Source organism: Lissotriton helveticus, chromosome 1_1 (genome assembly GCF_964261635.1).
Source record: "Lissotriton helveticus chromosome 1_1, aLisHel1.1, whole genome shotgun sequence".
In the NCBI taxonomy this organism is placed as follows: Eukaryota; Metazoa; Chordata; class Amphibia; order Caudata; family Salamandridae; genus Lissotriton; species Lissotriton helveticus.
Genome location: NC_136057.1, coordinates 660363573 through 660380918, shown reverse-complemented (window position 1 = coordinate 660380918; position 17346 = coordinate 660363573). Strand labels below are relative to the sequence as shown.

The following is a 17346-nucleotide window of genomic DNA, read 5'->3' as shown; positions in this document are numbered from 1 at the left end:
ACAGTATTATTCTATTGGAGAAACGGGTATCTTTGGACCTTATGAATGCTAAACGCTCGTCTCTGGGTCATTTAGCAACTGTAAGCTCACCTTCTCAGCAGCCCCTATTTAATCTCTCCCTCCCCTTACCTTCGCCTGCTGTGGGCTCGCATACTGTCCCTAACGCAGTCGACCTATCGGTCACCCACTCAGATTCTGACCCGTCATATGTCTACCTTGAGGCCACTCCCGACCTAGAAGCCTGCCAATCATCTGAAAAGCCAGAGCCAATCGCAGATGAACTTCCCCAAGTATCAAGGCCAGGTGCTATTCCTGTATCCTTAGAACCAGGGAATTCTGGCTCTGCCAATAAGGCCTCTAAAACCAAGGGAAAGAATAAAACTAACACCAGGAACCACAACCTTGTTTCACCTACCCCTAATTCTGCAATAGGGGTACCTTGTTGGGTCGAAAACATGGTAATTGATCTGAAATCGGACCTCGAAGCAACGATAGCGGCTCAAATCAAGCCTCTTATATCTAAAATTGATAGACTGACGTCGCTAATTAACACAAAATGGGCTAACATGGCAAGCGGGAATGTGCTTATCCAGACGCACGGGAAGACCAAAGAAGTGCCTCTGGCTAACACATCTGGCAGCAAGCCTCTGAGAGATTCTTCCACCAAGGCCAAAATTCCATCAGATAACCGAGGAATAATACAGCATTCGATCCAACCAGGGGGTAAATCTGTGGTATCTCCCCCAACCCTTAGTGTGACTGGTCCCTCCCCGGAGACGCAGACATCAACCGGTCCAAAAAAAGTGAGCAATCAGCCAACAAAGGGTCCCACTGGCCTAAATGCAAACCCAACTTCAACTTCTCCCTCAAATAAGTCTCAGGATTCAGGGGCAAGGCCGGCCCGTTTTAAAACAATCAATTTACCACCGGAAGTCTCCCCCTTTGTGGTTGTCTTGACGGGCGTACCCCCACTGAAGGAGGGAAGAAGAGAAACCTACACTGAATTGAGAAACAAGTGTGCCCAGTGGCTCCAGTTGCACAAACCTTTACCCATTCATATGAGTGGTGAAATTCTCACGGTGCGCAGAGGCGAGTGGGTGGGTAGAAATACTAAGACCATAGCAGGGGATGTAATTACTGTTAAATTCAGGGACACAGGGGCGGTGAACTATATATGTAGTGCACCCTCTTGTGGACCTGCTACCTAAATTAATCCTCTTCCCCTGTCCTACTTTTTACCTATGCCCCCAAGACAGAACCCATCTAGATTTAGCTTCCCATCTAACAGAGGGTACATGCACGCCCCGCATCATATTACTCACCAGTGGCAGCAACCATGGCACGGTCCAGCTCCTCTGTTCGACCCTTTTGTTTCCCAGTTTGCCCACTGGAATAGATTCTGCGCACTGGATGAAGTCGATTGACTTAATCCCGATGAAGCTCCCTCCACCCACCTTGATATTAATAGGGGAGAGGGGGAGGCCCCTTTGGTCACATCCTACCCCCTACGCCCCAACCTTCCAACTGTGATGGCTACCAGTATGACCATATTAACGCCCTTAGCTCTAGATGCAGTTAGTAAAGCTCCCTGTAACCCTAGAGACACCCATGGTACTGGAGGAGAGACCTTTAAGGATACAATAAAAATTCTTAGTTGGAACCTCGCGGGGATCCACAGGAAATTAGGTCTGCCTGAGTGGAGCGATCTGGTTGAAGCTCACAAGATATGTGTGTTCCAGGAGACCTGGAGCATTGAACCACTCTATCGAGTTGGGTTTGTCACCCACTTTGTTCCAGCAGAAAAACCCAGGCAAGGGAAGGGGCGTCCCTCGGGGGGGGCTGATTATTTGGGTAAGTGTCTCCCTTAATTGCCGGATTACCCCTAAGCAGTCAAATAACCCAGATCTCTTGGGTATTTCTCTGTCTAATCACCGCAGAGGTTTGACCCTAGATCTCTACAATGTTTATGCTAGAGGCACTAAGAATGGGTGCACTTCGTCTGTAATTTCTGACCTCGAAGCGCAACTTAGGGATTACAAAGAAGCTGACCACACCATTGTAGCAGGCGATTTTAATTGCACATATGAGCCACTACCCCTGGATGGAATTCCTGACCTAGGCGAGGAAGACAGCAGATGGGGTATCCCTGCACTCTCCATCCCACCGATTAAACGATGGACCCGTAGTGCAGTCCAGTTAAATGCACTGACCCTGGAGTTTGGGCTAAGAGCCACCAATGGCCGTACATCTTCTGATCGGATGGGTGCCCCAACGTTCAACAGGGTTGGCCATACCTCGAGGATTGACTACATCCTGTTAAGCTTGGGGCTCTGGAGATCGGTCGATGATATGGTAATCACACCAACTGTGGAGAGTGACCACAATTCGCTCTCCTTAACCATCATGAACCCTTGGCCTAACGGATTACCCTTAGTCCCATCTAAATGCAGCCAAAGGGACAGTGTCTCCTCTTGTGGGAGACGCCTAAAGTGGAGCAAAGTTGCCAGCAACGCTGACAAACTTTCTACTATAGAAGAGGTCCTTATAGCTTCACAAGCAGAGATCAATACTATTGATTTAGCCACGGTAGCTGATAGGGCTACACCCATTTTCGAGGAAGCTGTCAAGGTTATAGGAGAAGTCTTTTGGGTAAGGAGCACCAAGGGGAAGAATATGCCCCAGAACAAACCCAAAGGGACTCACGACTGGTACACTGCAGTATGCAGGAAAGCCAAGACTAGATTAATTGAGGCCGTTAAGGGCAAGTCCCAAACCCTTATACAGACAGCCAGGAAAGCACACAAGAGAACACTGGGGCTAGCAAAAAAGGAGTGGGAAGAGGCCTACTGGTCTACTCTCAAAGAAGCCAGCATTAAGAAAGACTCTAGATGGTTCTGGGATACTATAAGAGCTCGCAACAGGCCTGACAGCGACCTGATAACTTGCAGTATCCCTAGTCAAGCGTGGGTCCAACACTTCTCAAAGCTATATACCCGTCAAGATGACCATATTACTTCTACTGTCTCTTGTGATCCTGATGGAGGGCTGGAGGCTCCACCGTTGTCCACCCTAACCTGGGCCATCCAGCCTAATGACATCGACTTCTCAATTAAGGAAGTGGACTATGCAATAAGTACCATCATCCCCCAAAAGGCGGCTGGCCTGGATGGCATCCCCGGTGACCTTTTGAAATCTGACACCACGAAATGGGGGAAACTGATCCACTCCCTGCTTGTTGCCATCTGTAGGGGCGCCCCCATACCCTCCTCATGGAAAGGGGCTGAGGTGGTCCCTATTTATAAAAAAGGCCCCAGAGATGACCCATCTAATTATAGGCCTATCAGTTTGTTAGATACTACCCAAAAAGTAGTGGGTAAAGTCTTGCTGGTTAGAATCTTAAACTGGATTGAGGAAAACAAAATCCTCTCTGACCATCAGGCGGGCTTTAGAGTGGGTACCGGGACAGTAGAACAAGCTTTTAGGCTCATGATGGTGTACTGGAAAGTTGTGGTCATAGGCAAGGGCAGTCTCTATCTCGCGTTCATCGACTTAAAGACTGCCTTTGACCTTGTACCCAGGGAGACCCTTTGGACCGTACTGGCTGATATGGGGTTCCCCCACTACTTGCTATCCCTACTTGTGAGGCTGCATCAAGATAACTTTGCCCAGGTTAGGTGGGGCCCCGGGGGGGAAAAAACAAGTAGCATCCCGGTTGAGAGAGGCGTCCGCCAGGGATGCGTTTTAGCTCCCACCCTGTTTTCCCTCTACATCAACGGGGTGGTTGAGCATCTTCGGAAACATCCTTCAGACGAACCATCCCTGGCTGGTGAGCGCATACCAACCCTCCTCTTCGCGGATGACACCCTTTTAATTTCTAAAAACCCCACAGGACTCCAAAGGCTCCTTGACAACTTCCAATCCTTTTGCACCAAACGTGGCCTGGTAATCAACACCAGCAAGACCAAATACCTTGTGTTGAACCCTCCAAAAAAACAAGCCCGTCCTCCTATCCTAAATGCTGAACTCTTGGAGAGGGTAGAAGTGTTCGACTACCTTGGGATACGCCTCTCTCACAAAATGGATTGGACCCCCCACCTGGACAAAATGTTGCTATCACACAAAAGGGTTACAGGAGCTCTCCTGAAAGAACAACGCTCCTGTGCTATAAGACCAATAGCTACTGTTCTTGAGATCTACTCGGCTAAAGGGGTCAGCTCTGCCCTTTATGGGGCTGAACTTTGGGGGTCATCTGTCACCGACGCCTTGCCTACATCAGAGAGGAAATTTTGTAGAGCGATCATGTCTCTCCCGCAAGGCACCCCCACAGTTCCTTTAATGTTGGATCTAGGTTGTCGCCAAATTGATGACCTTGCTAAATTTCGTCCACTGCTGCTTTGGGCACGCCTGTGGCGTGTGGAGGAACTCAGTAGATATGCGCAAGGCCTAGCAGAAATCATGGCACTACCAGGGTGGCACAAAATAAAATGGCTTAGAGACATGAAGCAGCTGCTAGTAAATCTGGGTTTGAACGAAGCATGGGTAAATAGAACTTCACCCCCGAAGCTAGCTCTCAAGAAACTCTATTGGGACTGGGTCCTATCTCAGAGGAATACCAGATCCACTATGGGCAGACTCACGGAGGACTTCTTGAAGTTTAAAGATCAACCTAAACGGGAAGTGTACCTTGACATCATTGAAAAACCCTTCGATAGGGCTTTGTATTTTAAATTCAGAACAGGCACTCTCCCCCTCTATTCTTTTACTTCACGCTGGAAATCTCGTGCACAAATTACAGAGCTTTGCCCTGCATGCCTAGACAAACCTGAGTCACTGGCACATCTTATGTTCGAGTGCAGCGAATACGCGAGACCCAGGAGGATCTGGCTTAAAAACCTATGCCGGCAGCTGGGCACCAGGAGTCACGCGGCCGCAATCAGGATACTAATCTCTGATAGCCGTGCATCCTATGTTTGTGCTATAGCCATAGTTTTATCATGGGCTTGGTCCATTCGAGCTAAAAGGCTAAAATTGTCTGTTTAATTCTATTTTTAACCTACTGACTGATCGATTTTAATATCCACCACCTGTAAATTGGAAAAATCAAAACACCAAAATGGTCTAAAAATTGCCATTATTGTTTGTTTAAACTTTCTAACATATTGATTACCTATTGTATTGTTTTGATAAACCACTAACGAGCTCATTTTCTTATCGAATGCTCATGCTTCCTTTTAAATTTTAAATTGTTTTTAATTGTTTTAATTGTTGCATTGTGTATTTTTGCCCTGCTTTTATGATAATATTTTATCGAAATAAAGCCTTTTTGACTTGACGTAAAAATTATTCATGGTTTAAACAGCTGCAGAAGAACGCAGTATGCACCGGCCTGAACCACACTTTTATCTGCAGTTTAGGTGGACAACCCTTTCATTTCCAGCCCCGCAGACAGTATTTTGAGAAGGTGTTGTGGAAAGTTATCAAAAAGCTTTGTTAGGTTACTAATGGTGGCTTAGCTGATTTTCCTGACTCTTGTTTCCAAGCTTTGTGCCACCAGATTGAACTGATTGAATGAGGTTCACAGTGAAGGCGTTTCCTAGACTCATTGGTTTTTTAGATCACAAGTGGGAAGCATTACTTATGATATCGTCATTGGGTGGTTCACTGTTCCATTCAATACAGATGTTAAGATGGTTTTCCAAATAATCATGCCAGCTTATTCGGATGTATTCAAGTGGCTACGTAACACAATGGCATATTATCAAGACCAGCGATAAAATTATCGCCGTTTTAGCGGCAGAAAACTGCCCCTAAAATGGCAATAATGGGCTTGGTAATATGCTCTATGGAATTCCAATTGAAGCCCATGTTAGATGTCTTTCCCATTTACCATGGGCTTCAATTGGAATTCCATAGAGCATATTATCAAGCCCATTATCGCTGTTTTAGTGGCAGTTTTTTGTCGCTAAAACGGCGATAATTTTATCGCCTGTCTTGATAATATGCCCCACAGTGTGGCTAGCATCGCTGGTGTAATGGTAGCGTCATGAAACTCTTGTTGGAAAGTCAGCCCATATCGCACCCGATGCCCAGGCTGCTGGTGCAGGGCGACTCTTCGTTTCCATCTTGAATAATTACCAAATAAAGAGACGGGCACTGGAAGCAGGAAGACAAGGAAAAAGGTTTATTACTCATGAGGAGAGCATGTCATTTGGGACACTCGCATAGTGTCTTCGGGAGGTGCTCTAACAAGTTTCTCTGAGGCTTCGTCTTTTATACACAGGTTTATGACACACACACATCCTTCATTACAATCAAGACATTGTAAAGTACGAAGATATTCCAACACGTGGCTACAGTAGGGGCCCTTATCCTCCATACAATAGGAGGGGGCTGTCATGCAGCTGAGTGTGCTGTTGATTCCGTTGGAATGTGTGCTCCTGATCGAATCTCAGGGGGTGGGGTGGTCATGATCAATAGTGGCTCCTTTCAAGAGAGGCGAGTGCATACAGTAGTGGGCAATGAACTGTATCCTCAGGCTAAGGGATGACCAGCGGTCCATGTAGACAATTAGGTTCAGAGGAAGAGGTCATCCAAGGAGGGGTATTCATGGAGGGACAGGAGGGGTTTGGTCAGGCGCGGGGTGCGATTTCTCAGAGACAGAGTCATGAGGGAGGGGAGGGCTCATGACTTGTGCGTCTGAGAGCGGGGGCAGTCAGGGTACATGGGGGAAGCTTGCAGGGTCAGGGAAGGGGCGCTGGTGATCGATCGCAAACTGGGAGACCATGATACCTAAAATGGCTGTTGTGTACGTGTGTGCATGGGTCTATGCTAGCGGGATAACACAGTCAGTGCTTTAGCGATATCCGTTCTGCTTACAACAAGGGGTACAGTGAACACAAATGAACGCCGCTTATGTGTATATACAATGCCAATTTCAACAGTCGCCGCTTTTAAACATAGCTAGTACATTTGTGTTTACCCCAACTGATGGAGTGTACATATAGTCATGTGTGGCCAATGAAATAACGTTCGTCGAATGCTAGCAAATTGCGTGTAGCCATATGCAGTCGATACAATTGGCGGAATACGGTACATATGAATTTACATTCGCTGCGTTATTCATAGATCGGCATAACACGTAGTCGAGGGCAATCAGGAAAAACGTTCCGACATATTGTAGACTCAGGTTCTGACTTTCTTTTCAATGACATCAACATATAGTAAAAAGTGCTATATGAGACTTTTGGACTTAAGTGACCAAAAACATTTTGGAAAGCAACAAGAATTGAGGGAGAAAGTTCAGGAAGGGGGTCTTAGTGAGAATGTCTTTTTCAACGACGAGCCACCACACTGTTAGTCCGTTCTTCTTTTCGTTGGCGCTTTTGAGCACCGGCGGTGGAGCTATAAGTCCAGCTCGGAATCATCCTTACGCGTTGCAGGGTGCGATCAGTCCTCTGCTGTTAGATCACAGTCCTGTTTCCTAACCCATTTTCTTAGGGGTGCCTCATGCTGGGCACCTGCGTGTCTTTCTTTTTCCGTGGCAAAATCCCAGTCCATAGTCAAAGTTTATATGAAAAAGTTTGTTGAATAATCGAGGGAAGAGAGGGCGGAGTGGGGCCAGATCTTTGAACATACCAAGGGACCAAGGGAGCAAAGGACAACGAGCAGGCGAGCCCAACAGTCGGACTCAAAAGGGGACGGGGGACTTCAGGCACAAGTGGGTCAGCGAGTCGAGGGCTTCAAGGCAGCCCTTCATTCCTCCATCTGCTGAGTTTGAAAGTTATGCCTCGTCCCGCGTCTCGTTGCTCTGCGGCTCCACCTTTGGTTGCGGTCACACGTGTTCCATGATCTGTGGCCAGGCTGTGCATCACGTCCAGCTCCTCTCCTCCGGTAATTGGATCTTTGAATGGGTAGAAAACAAGTTTTAGAAAAACTGGCAGGAGAAGACATTTATACCTCTCAATTCCGTCCCCAATCCTATGTAGGTGAGGAATAAGTTCATCGGTCACAGTCAGAAGTTGTCATTTATGGAGTCTGTAGGAGTGCATTGCTATGGAATTCATAACTCTGTTCGGTGCTCATTCGTGACGTACGTGGAGAGAAATTGGACTTTTATACACAGTGTATTATATCAAACTCAAAGTCGAGTCCTTAAGTAGAGACTCGCCCTTCCCTTTAACCCAAGCATCGACAATCTTACATCTCCCTTCGGGATCGGCTAACTCTTGTAAGTGGGGCGTTATCGTCATGAAGAAGGGGGAGGGGGTGGACGTAAAACATGCTCTTCTTGGGGAGTGAACATTTAATCAAAGTCATCAATTTCGCTTTCGAGGGTAGATGACATGAAGCTGGGGTTAATCGGGGGAAACTGGACGTTTTGGACAGGGAGCTGGGGTCGATCAGGAGCAGTGGGGTATTCTGGACATCCACATTTAAGTGCAGGGGGGGTGGGACAATCGGGGCATTGGGGATCGTATTTCTAACGAGCTGAGAAACAGAAGACCATTGACGTTATAGTTCCCTTAGGAAAAGCCAGATTAGGGGACATCCATCGTCTTACCTGTCCTTTCCTTCATTACCAACTCGGGTTCTATCGTTTTGCAGAAAGGAGAGGTAGTAATATGGCAAGTCACAATTGTTTTGGTTTTGGTCAATTTTGCTGAACACCTTTGCGTTCGAGGAAAATCCAATAATGTTTTGTGCCGTAGAGCACAACGTCATCACACACGAAAAGAGGAAACGGGGCTTTTGGAAAGAGAAAGAGAGAGAGAGAGAGAGAGAAAGAAAGAGAAAGAGAGAGAGAGAGAGAGAGAGAGAGAGAGAGAGAGAGAGAGAGAGAGAGAGAGAGAGAGAGAGAGAGAGAGAGAGAGAGAGAGAGAGAGAGCCCGCACCCTAAATGGTCCACTCGGTACACGTATGACATGGGGAGAGAAAGAGAGAGAGAGAGAGAGAGACGTGTACAATAATGGACCATTTAGTGCGCGCACAACACAGAACAACAGGGGTTAAGTAACACGGAAACACAAGCAGAGGGATGACGTAGATTCATGCATCACGTACACACAAACTCAGACGGGGGAGACAATACATGTATTATATACAAAAATCCAAGACAAAACATAGAACAGTTATTGGCCAAAAAATTATCTTTTTCTGTATGCTGTGCATTCTTAGCATCCTAAGCTCTTTTTACCTTTTTCTTCTCTTTTAACCATCGGCTGCCCTTACTGGTGGTTTTGATTGTACACACTTACGCCTTTGGCAATTGGTCATGAACTAACCTGGTCGGGCTAATGCTCACGGTGGTTTATTCGAGTCATTTTTAGCAAATGCGTTTCCAGGCTGAGACAACGGTTGGTGTCAGTTGTAGAACAATGGGGCAGCTTGAAGTTACATGTCTAGGAGGGTGCGAAGAAGGATGCAGTAGATTTTAAATGTACCTCACCTCAAAATATTCCTTAAACTTTCCCTATTTAATTAATTGTAGGATGCTTATTCATTAGCGCACGTCATTTTAGTTGTACTATTCGGGGTGCCAAGCGAAGTTATATTTTGTGGTTTTCCCTTCAGGCTGCCCTCCCAGGCGCTAAGTTCAGGGAGAGAAAATAGTCATAGTTTGCTAGTTGCGGGTAGGTACCATAATCAAACCCTTTTTCCCGTCTCTTCGTCGTTAGATCATCGTTTTCATACATTGATCGATATTCCGATGTGACCTGCAGAGAGAGGGAAAAAGAAGGGGGCAGGGGCTACATTGATAGATACATTAGCGTGCATAAACCCAGAAAGGCTTTTACTTACTGCATACTCGGCTTATCTCCACGGGATGCAGTCCCTGCCAACTGGGCGTTCAAGCCCGGGTGGACCGTTAGTGTGACTCTTTTATACAGGTAGCACATAAAGTATAGGCTAAACACCAGGATCTTTAGCGGTGGCTTTTTGGCTGTCCAAAAAGGAAAAACGCACACAACGAAAACTTGGACCCTTCATTTTTGCAATATTTCTACGTACTATACTTTTTAATCCTTTAAACAGTGGTCATTTATTCGAAAATTACCAATTCACACGTGACAACTACGTTGCTTTTTCCAAAAATCTTTAATAAGAATGTCGGTGCATAAATATGGGCCTACAAACCCGTGGGCCGGCCACGGAGCAGGCTGGAACTGTAGATGCGGGGATACTTTATTAGTAAAAACTTTAGCGGAGTCAGTGGTCGTTTATTTCATAATAAAAGTGCGAAAAGCGCAATAAAATCATGTCGAGACTTCAGTATGAGCGAGTGTCATAAGTGTTGGGCTTCCAACTTTCAATAATCATGATGTGCAAAACTTAAACAACAATTCATTGTCCGAATGTTCAATTAATACCCATCTGATGTCAATTTACCGCCTGAACACATAATCAGTACCCATCCAATATCAATTCATTGTCCGAACCTATAACCAGTACCCATCCCATATCAATTCATTTCCCGAACTGACAGTACACATCCTGAATCCATTAATTGTCCGAACATGTAATCAGTACACATCCTATATCAATTCATGTGGTTAAAAAACCCTTCATACATATCTCATGACACTAGGGCTGAACAATCCGGGTACAACAAGGAGTTGAAAGTTTCATTTGCATCGGCGCCATTTTGGGTGCAGTCAGGCAGACCAGGCATAGTCTAAATGTCTACTAACTCGTGGTTGGCCCAGGGCTTCTTTTGGCAGTCCAAAAGTTCCGTAAAAGGGTAAAAGAAAGGATCGGTGGTCTGAACCATCAATCAAAAAGGGGAGGGAGGCAACAATGTTCCTACCGGGTCATACTGTGCTTTCACCGGAACTGATCCGAACTGTAGTCTGCAGGATTTTAGTCATTCAAACTGAGGCTGGCGACAGCATGGAAGCGCCGACGTCCTGCGGCTACATTTCCATTGTTCCGTGGGCAATCATGGCAGTCATTCCCTATCGGGGGTATCTGCGGGGGGTCGGGGACTCCCGCGGCTCCTCTAGAATCTTCAAGGTTGTGGAGAACTATGGTGGTGGAGTCAACAAGTGACCGGGCCATTCCTTCATGCTGGGCCCGCTCTTGCCAGGTCGATCGCCATTTTGAAAGTTCGGCAGCTACCGGCGATCGCGGGGTCAAATGAGCGGACGGGCTCCACCCTGCCGGGCGAGGCGTTGCAGCATCGCCACAGTGGAAGAACCCTTTTCCGGGCGCCTGGAGCGCTGAGGGTGCAGCTGGGCGGGAGAGGCTTGTTCGCACCGCCTCTCCCTCCCAGTGCACTCCACGGCGTCTCGCTTGACATTTGTTATGGCCGGACCAGGCGATGAGGACGAGGGGGGGGGGTCGGAGGCATGTGCAAGACATCCCCCCCCCCCAGTGTTGTTGCAGCCATTATGGAAGAAAAAAGAAATGCCCCGTCCGTCTTTGGGCCGGGCCTCTGGTTGATGGCGGCCGGACGCTCCTTGCCATGACTGGGAGAGAGAGGGGAGGGTCGAGGACATAGACATTCCCCCCCCTTGCAACTCTCCAGGGTTGTCGTAGCAGTCCCCTTGGCCGGGTCCCTTCGGCCTCGGCCTCTCCTCCGGCTACACCCTACGTGATGATCTCCGGCCGACTGTTGGCAGCAGGACCCGCCCTATATGTGTTGCTTCCGGCTGGGCGTAGCCGCAAACCTGTTGCACTTTGGAAATTTCCAGAATGGGGGCGGATGTCTGCTGACTTGTATCTTTCCCAGTTTGCCGTTATTTGGGCGTGGCAGGCGGTGGGACAGACACGTTTGGGGCAGTGAGGGGCGATGAGCATCGTTGCCTTGTGGCCGTTGCAATGCCACGCTTGGTTTCTCTTACTGTTTTCCGGTTTCTTATTACGGGCTTATTTCTAACGTTTCTTGTTTCTAGGACACTAATAGGTTTTATCATTAAGTATTGTTATCGTTTCCTCGTTCGTTATTTAATAAAAAGTTCATCAGTGGCCTACTGATTTTCGTTTTCCTATTCCTTTCTTTCCAGGTTGTTTCATGCTAAAGTTTCTGTTAACAGGATACAGTGATCACTTCGTTATTATTGCATATGTCCTTTTCACTAGGGGTGCTCTCTGGTCGGGCCAGGTGACCTTTCTCTAGTAAATGGTCCGGGTGAGACTGGTGCATCAATCAGTGGGGAGTAGATAGGCATGACATATTACAATGGGGGACAAAGGTCCGCATTACCTACCCTTCACTACTTGCAAAGACTAGACAGAGTATGGCGACTCTGTGCTTGTTTGTAAATAGAGAATACCTCCAAAAAGAACCAATTCCAAACAGTCAATGTTCGGGCAAACAATCAATCAATGAGGAATGAAATAGGTACGACGTGTTAAAGGTTTGCGTTACCTACCCTTCACTATCTGCAAAGGGAGAGAGAATATTCCTATTCTTCCCCGTTTGCAGACAGAGAAGATCCTTAAGAGAACCAACTTCGAACAATTCAATGCTCGATTCAATCAATCAATCAATGGGGAGAAAAATAGGTATGACGGATTACAATGGGGACAAAAGCCTGCATTACCTATCCTTCACTATCTGCAAAGACTAAACAGAGTATGGCGACTCTGTGCTTGTTTGCAAATAGAGAATCTCTCAAAAACAATCAATAAGTAATACTAGTATTTTCAAACAATCAATCAATCAATTTCGCAATTTGTCGTGTGTCACGACCTTACCCGGACCGGACCATGTGGACAGTTCTTCGCCTTCCTTTTTCCAGCGCCCGATCGTTCTCTTTTCTCCATGTTTTTACCGCAGCAGTCCTGTGGGATTCCAGTCAGGACAATAGGTCATTTGAGAGAGGTCCGTTCGGAATCGGCGAAGTTCATTCAATCGGCAGCCGGACGAGGGCCCTCTCAAGGCAGGTATACTCCAATCATTTAGATGTTCACCTCATCGTCTGGACCTCTCTTACCGGACCTTATGTCGCTGATGGGCCCCGCGTTGGGCGCCAATTGTAGAAAAGTTAGCCCATATCGCACCCGATGCCCAGGCTGCTGGTGCAGGGCGACTCTTCGTTTCCATCTTGAATAATTACCAAATAAAGAGACGGGCACTGGAAGCAGGAAGACAAGGAAAAAGGTTTATTACTCATGAGGAGAGCATGTCATTTGGGACACTCGCATAGTGTCTTCGGGAGGTGCTCTAACAAGTTTCTCTGAGGCTTCGTCTTTTATACACAGGTTTATGACACACACACATCCTTCATTACAATCAAGACATTGTAAAGTACGAAGATATTCCAACACGTGGCTACAGTAGGGGCCCTTATCCTCCATACAATAGGAGGGGGCTGTCATGCAGCTGAGTGTGCTGTTGATTCCGTTGGAATGTGTGCTCCTGATCGAATCTCAGGGGGTGGGGTGGTCATGATGAATAGTGGCTCCTTTCAAGAGAGGCGAGTGCATACAGTAGTGGGCAATGAACTGTATCCTCAGGCTAAGGGATGACCTGCGGTCCATGTAGACAATTAGGTTCAGAGGAAGAGGTCATCAAAGGAGGGGTATTCATGGAGGGACAGGAGGGGTTTGGTCAGGCGCGGGGTGTGATTTCTCAGAGACAGAGTCATGCGGGAGGGGAGGGCTCATGACTTGTGCGTGTGAGAGCGGGGGCAGTCAGGGTACATGGGGGAAGCTTGCAGGGTCAGGGAAGGGGCGCTGGTGATCGATCGCAAACTGGGAGACCATGATACCTAAAATGGCTGTTGTGTACGTGTGTGCATGGGTCTATGCTAGCGGGATAACACAGTCAGTGCTTTAGCGATATCCGGTCTGCTTACAACAAGGGGTACAGTGAACACAAATGAACGCCGCTTATGTGTATATACAATGCCAATTTCAACACTCTCTTTGGCCTTGGTTGTATTCTAAGATGAGATATCATGTGACCTTGACTTCTGATTGAGGGTACTTCTGTTATTTTCCCTTTCTAACTTGAGTTTGTAATGTACTTGTAAACTATGACTGACTACAGGCAAAACATCTATGAGCTACAACTAGACACTCTTCAAAATATTTGTAGCCAGATTGGTTAATACACAAGTGCCACAACACAGAGCTGTGGAAGGTATTCTGTAGGTGTTTCTGAGGTCACTTTAGGGGAATTTGTGTGAGGTATTGAAAGATGCTACTCTACAGTAGGTTAATTTATGCTGCAATTGTTTGTATTATACTGTAAGGCATAGGTAGGAGACATTAGTCCACCTCTCTACCTCTCCAAAAAGCAAATGCTACCAATCACTGGACCATGATGGCCAGAAGTAGCTGTTGTCTATGCAGGGAACAGCGGTGGGGCCGGGAGGGGGTGTATTCCGATGGACAATGCTGAGGGAAAATTATGTATTTATTTAATTTTCCCTTGGCCTCGTCCCTCAAAATCCATCGACCCCAACCCAGCCCCACCGCCCCACCACTGTTACCTGCACGGACCGCGGATGACCAGAAGAGGTTGGGCATTCTTGGAAGGTCACTTTGTCTTGTGTGGCAATACAACTAGCACCATCACTGGACGTTGAAGCAGGGGCGGCTCCTCCGCAATGGTGGAGGAACATCACCCCACTGGCTCAGAGTCAGCAAGGGAAAAATACAACAATATACCATAATCATTTTATTTTTATTTGCCAGCTCTCAACCAGCTTGTGCAGGGAGGGGTGAGGAGGATGGGTGCTATGTGTACTTCTAAGTGCTCGGATATATTTGTCCGTCCGACTTAGGCGGGCCAAACACATATGAGCACTTAGGTTTCTCCAACCTGGATGTATTGAACAACCGGGCTACAGAAGCAGCACAGACTCCCTATCCTGAGCGGGGTGTCTTTTCAGCCCGCTCTGGCCTATCTCTGTTCTGCTCTCATAGAATGAGAGAAGTGTAGGGATTGCACAAGGAGTCTGATGCTGCCCTCGTGCTGTTTCTGACCAGGAAGCAGCACAGCAGAACACAGAGGCACAAGGAACTTCAGGTAAGTGGTTTTTCTTAAATTAATTTTTACCCCCCTGCCCTCCCCCACCCCACAACCTCTTTATTGTGTCAGCTGCCACTACATTGAAGTAGTTATTGTGCTGGGTACACTTGAACAATTTCACCTGGTTATATTTCCCTGTGGTAAGATATTGCTGTCTTTTGTAATGTTCTTAACTATTTAATAATTCATTTGAAAAATCAGATTCATATGTTTTTTTTTCCTTGTATTGAAACGCCAGCAGACACCTTTGATGCCACGTAGTACCCGCTCAACAGAGACGAGGTCTCCGAAACAATCAAGGAGATCCTGGATTCAGGGGGCAAAGCCATGCTGGTGATGTTGGATCTGTCGGCGGCCTTCGACACCGTCCCCCATGATGGTCTTCTCACTAGACTCTATGAGATAGGACTTCGGGGAACGGTGTTCAGCTGGTTTTCCTCCTTTCTAGCTGGCCGCCGGCAAACGGTCTGGGCCTCACCAGATTCCGCCGTGATGCCTCCTCTGGGAGTCGGGGTCCCGCAGGGCTCTATTTTGAGCCCGACCCTCTTTAATATCTTTATGACCCCTTTGGCGGCGTTGGCGGAGTCGTTTGGGGCCCAGATCGTATCCTATGCCGACGATACCCAGCTCATCTTCTCGTGTAAGAGAGGAGGAGATTTTGAGGGGGAGAGTATCCGGGATTGCCTTGGGGCTGTGTTTCAATGGTTCCAACTGCACAGCCTCAAGTGCAATTCCGACAAGTCCGAGATACTCTTCTTTGGGTGCGATACGGAGCCAGACTGGCAGGCTTGGTGGCCTATCGACATGTTCCCCCCAACGTGTTCATCCCAAATGGCTAAGAACTTGGGTGTTAAGATGGACACGGGGCTGACAATGAAGGCCCAGATTCTGGGGGTGTCGGGCATGTGTTTCGGCATCCTCAGGATGCTACGGAGGTTTCTTCCCCTGTTATCGGAGGAGCACAGGAAGCTGACTGTACAGGCCCTGATAGGCTCCAGGTTGGATTATTCTAACGTTCTATACCTGGGCCTGCCAGAGTACCTGTTACAGCGGCTACAAGTTGTGCAGAATGCTGCGGCAAGAGCGATCTACGGAGTGAACAGACGTACCAGTGCTGCGGGCTTGCTCCAGACTTTGCACTGGCTCCCAATCCGTAAGCGGATCGCCTTTAAGGCTCTGACTCTGACATACAAGGCCCTCCATGCGTCGGGAGCTAAGTACCTCCAGAGGAGACTTACTTTTTACCAACCAGCTCGCTCTCTGAGGTCAGAATCTTTATTTCTGGCTACTGTTCCACGAGTGAAGAGAGCGCGCTTGGGAGGTCGCTCCTTTGGATTACTGGCGCCCCAATTATGGAATTCTTTGCCCCTTTCCCTCCGGGGAGCCACTGGCCTATTAGCTTTTAGAAAGGACCTTAAAACCTGGCTGTTTATCCAGTAGGCCTCTTTGGTTGCTGTTTCTTTTTTTTCTGTGTCTTTTTCTCTTTTAATGTGTTATGTTAGTTTACTGCAGCCTTCTTCAATTAAAAGCGCCGGGACACTCTTTTTGAGTAGCCGCGCGCTCTACAAGAACCATTTTAACATAACATAACATAACATAACTTGACTTTTGTGCTCAGCAAGCTGAGTGAGACGATTAGAAATGGATTTACAGCTCTTTTCTGGGGCTTTAATCCTCTCTGCTGTATCCTGACTCTAAACCCTGAGCAGTTTTCCGCAGTGGTGCCTTTGCCGTGTAGCTTGATCTGTGTTTGTTCAACGTTAGTATGGATTTGCTTCCCGTCCCTGCAGTGGCTCATGTAAGCCCTCTGACACAGAGGAAACTGACAAAGCAGAAGCATCAACGAAAACAAATCAAAAGGGAAATGACACAAAATGGGAGAGCTACGAGAAATAAAATAGATGTTTTATTTGGTGAAAAGCTTTTCTGAAAATTGAAAACTAAATCATATTACATTAACATTTAAATATGTGTTATGAAAAGTGACAACAGAATTAGTATATTTGAATATGATTTACCATAAATCCCTAACGTTGATATTAACCAGGTCGCTTTGTAGAAAAGCATGATTGACTGGAACCCTTTTTTAATGGCTGCTCATAGCTGTAAAGCTTGAACCAAACAGATACATTCACACGAATGAAGGACCTAATATTGATCATTAGGCCATGAGAGCAAGTTATTAATTTACGGATCGTCAATAGTTTCACCATTCTAATGGAATATGAGAATGTGAAAAGAACTTATTTTTAATCGATGAAACAGCTGTGTATATTGATCCCAATGAAATACACTATTATGATACAACAGTTTCATAAAATATATTAGATGCCGAATAGAGGCCGCAAATATGTCAAAGTCTAACT

At 46.9% G+C, this 17346-nt stretch overlaps 1 protein-coding gene across 2 annotated transcripts in view; it reads left to right on the top strand.

Annotated features, from left to right (window-relative positions):
• SEMA3A (semaphorin 3A) overlaps window positions 1-17346 on the top strand; it is a 633443-nt gene that overhangs the window by 594065 nt on the left and 22032 nt on the right. The window lies entirely within an intron of this gene.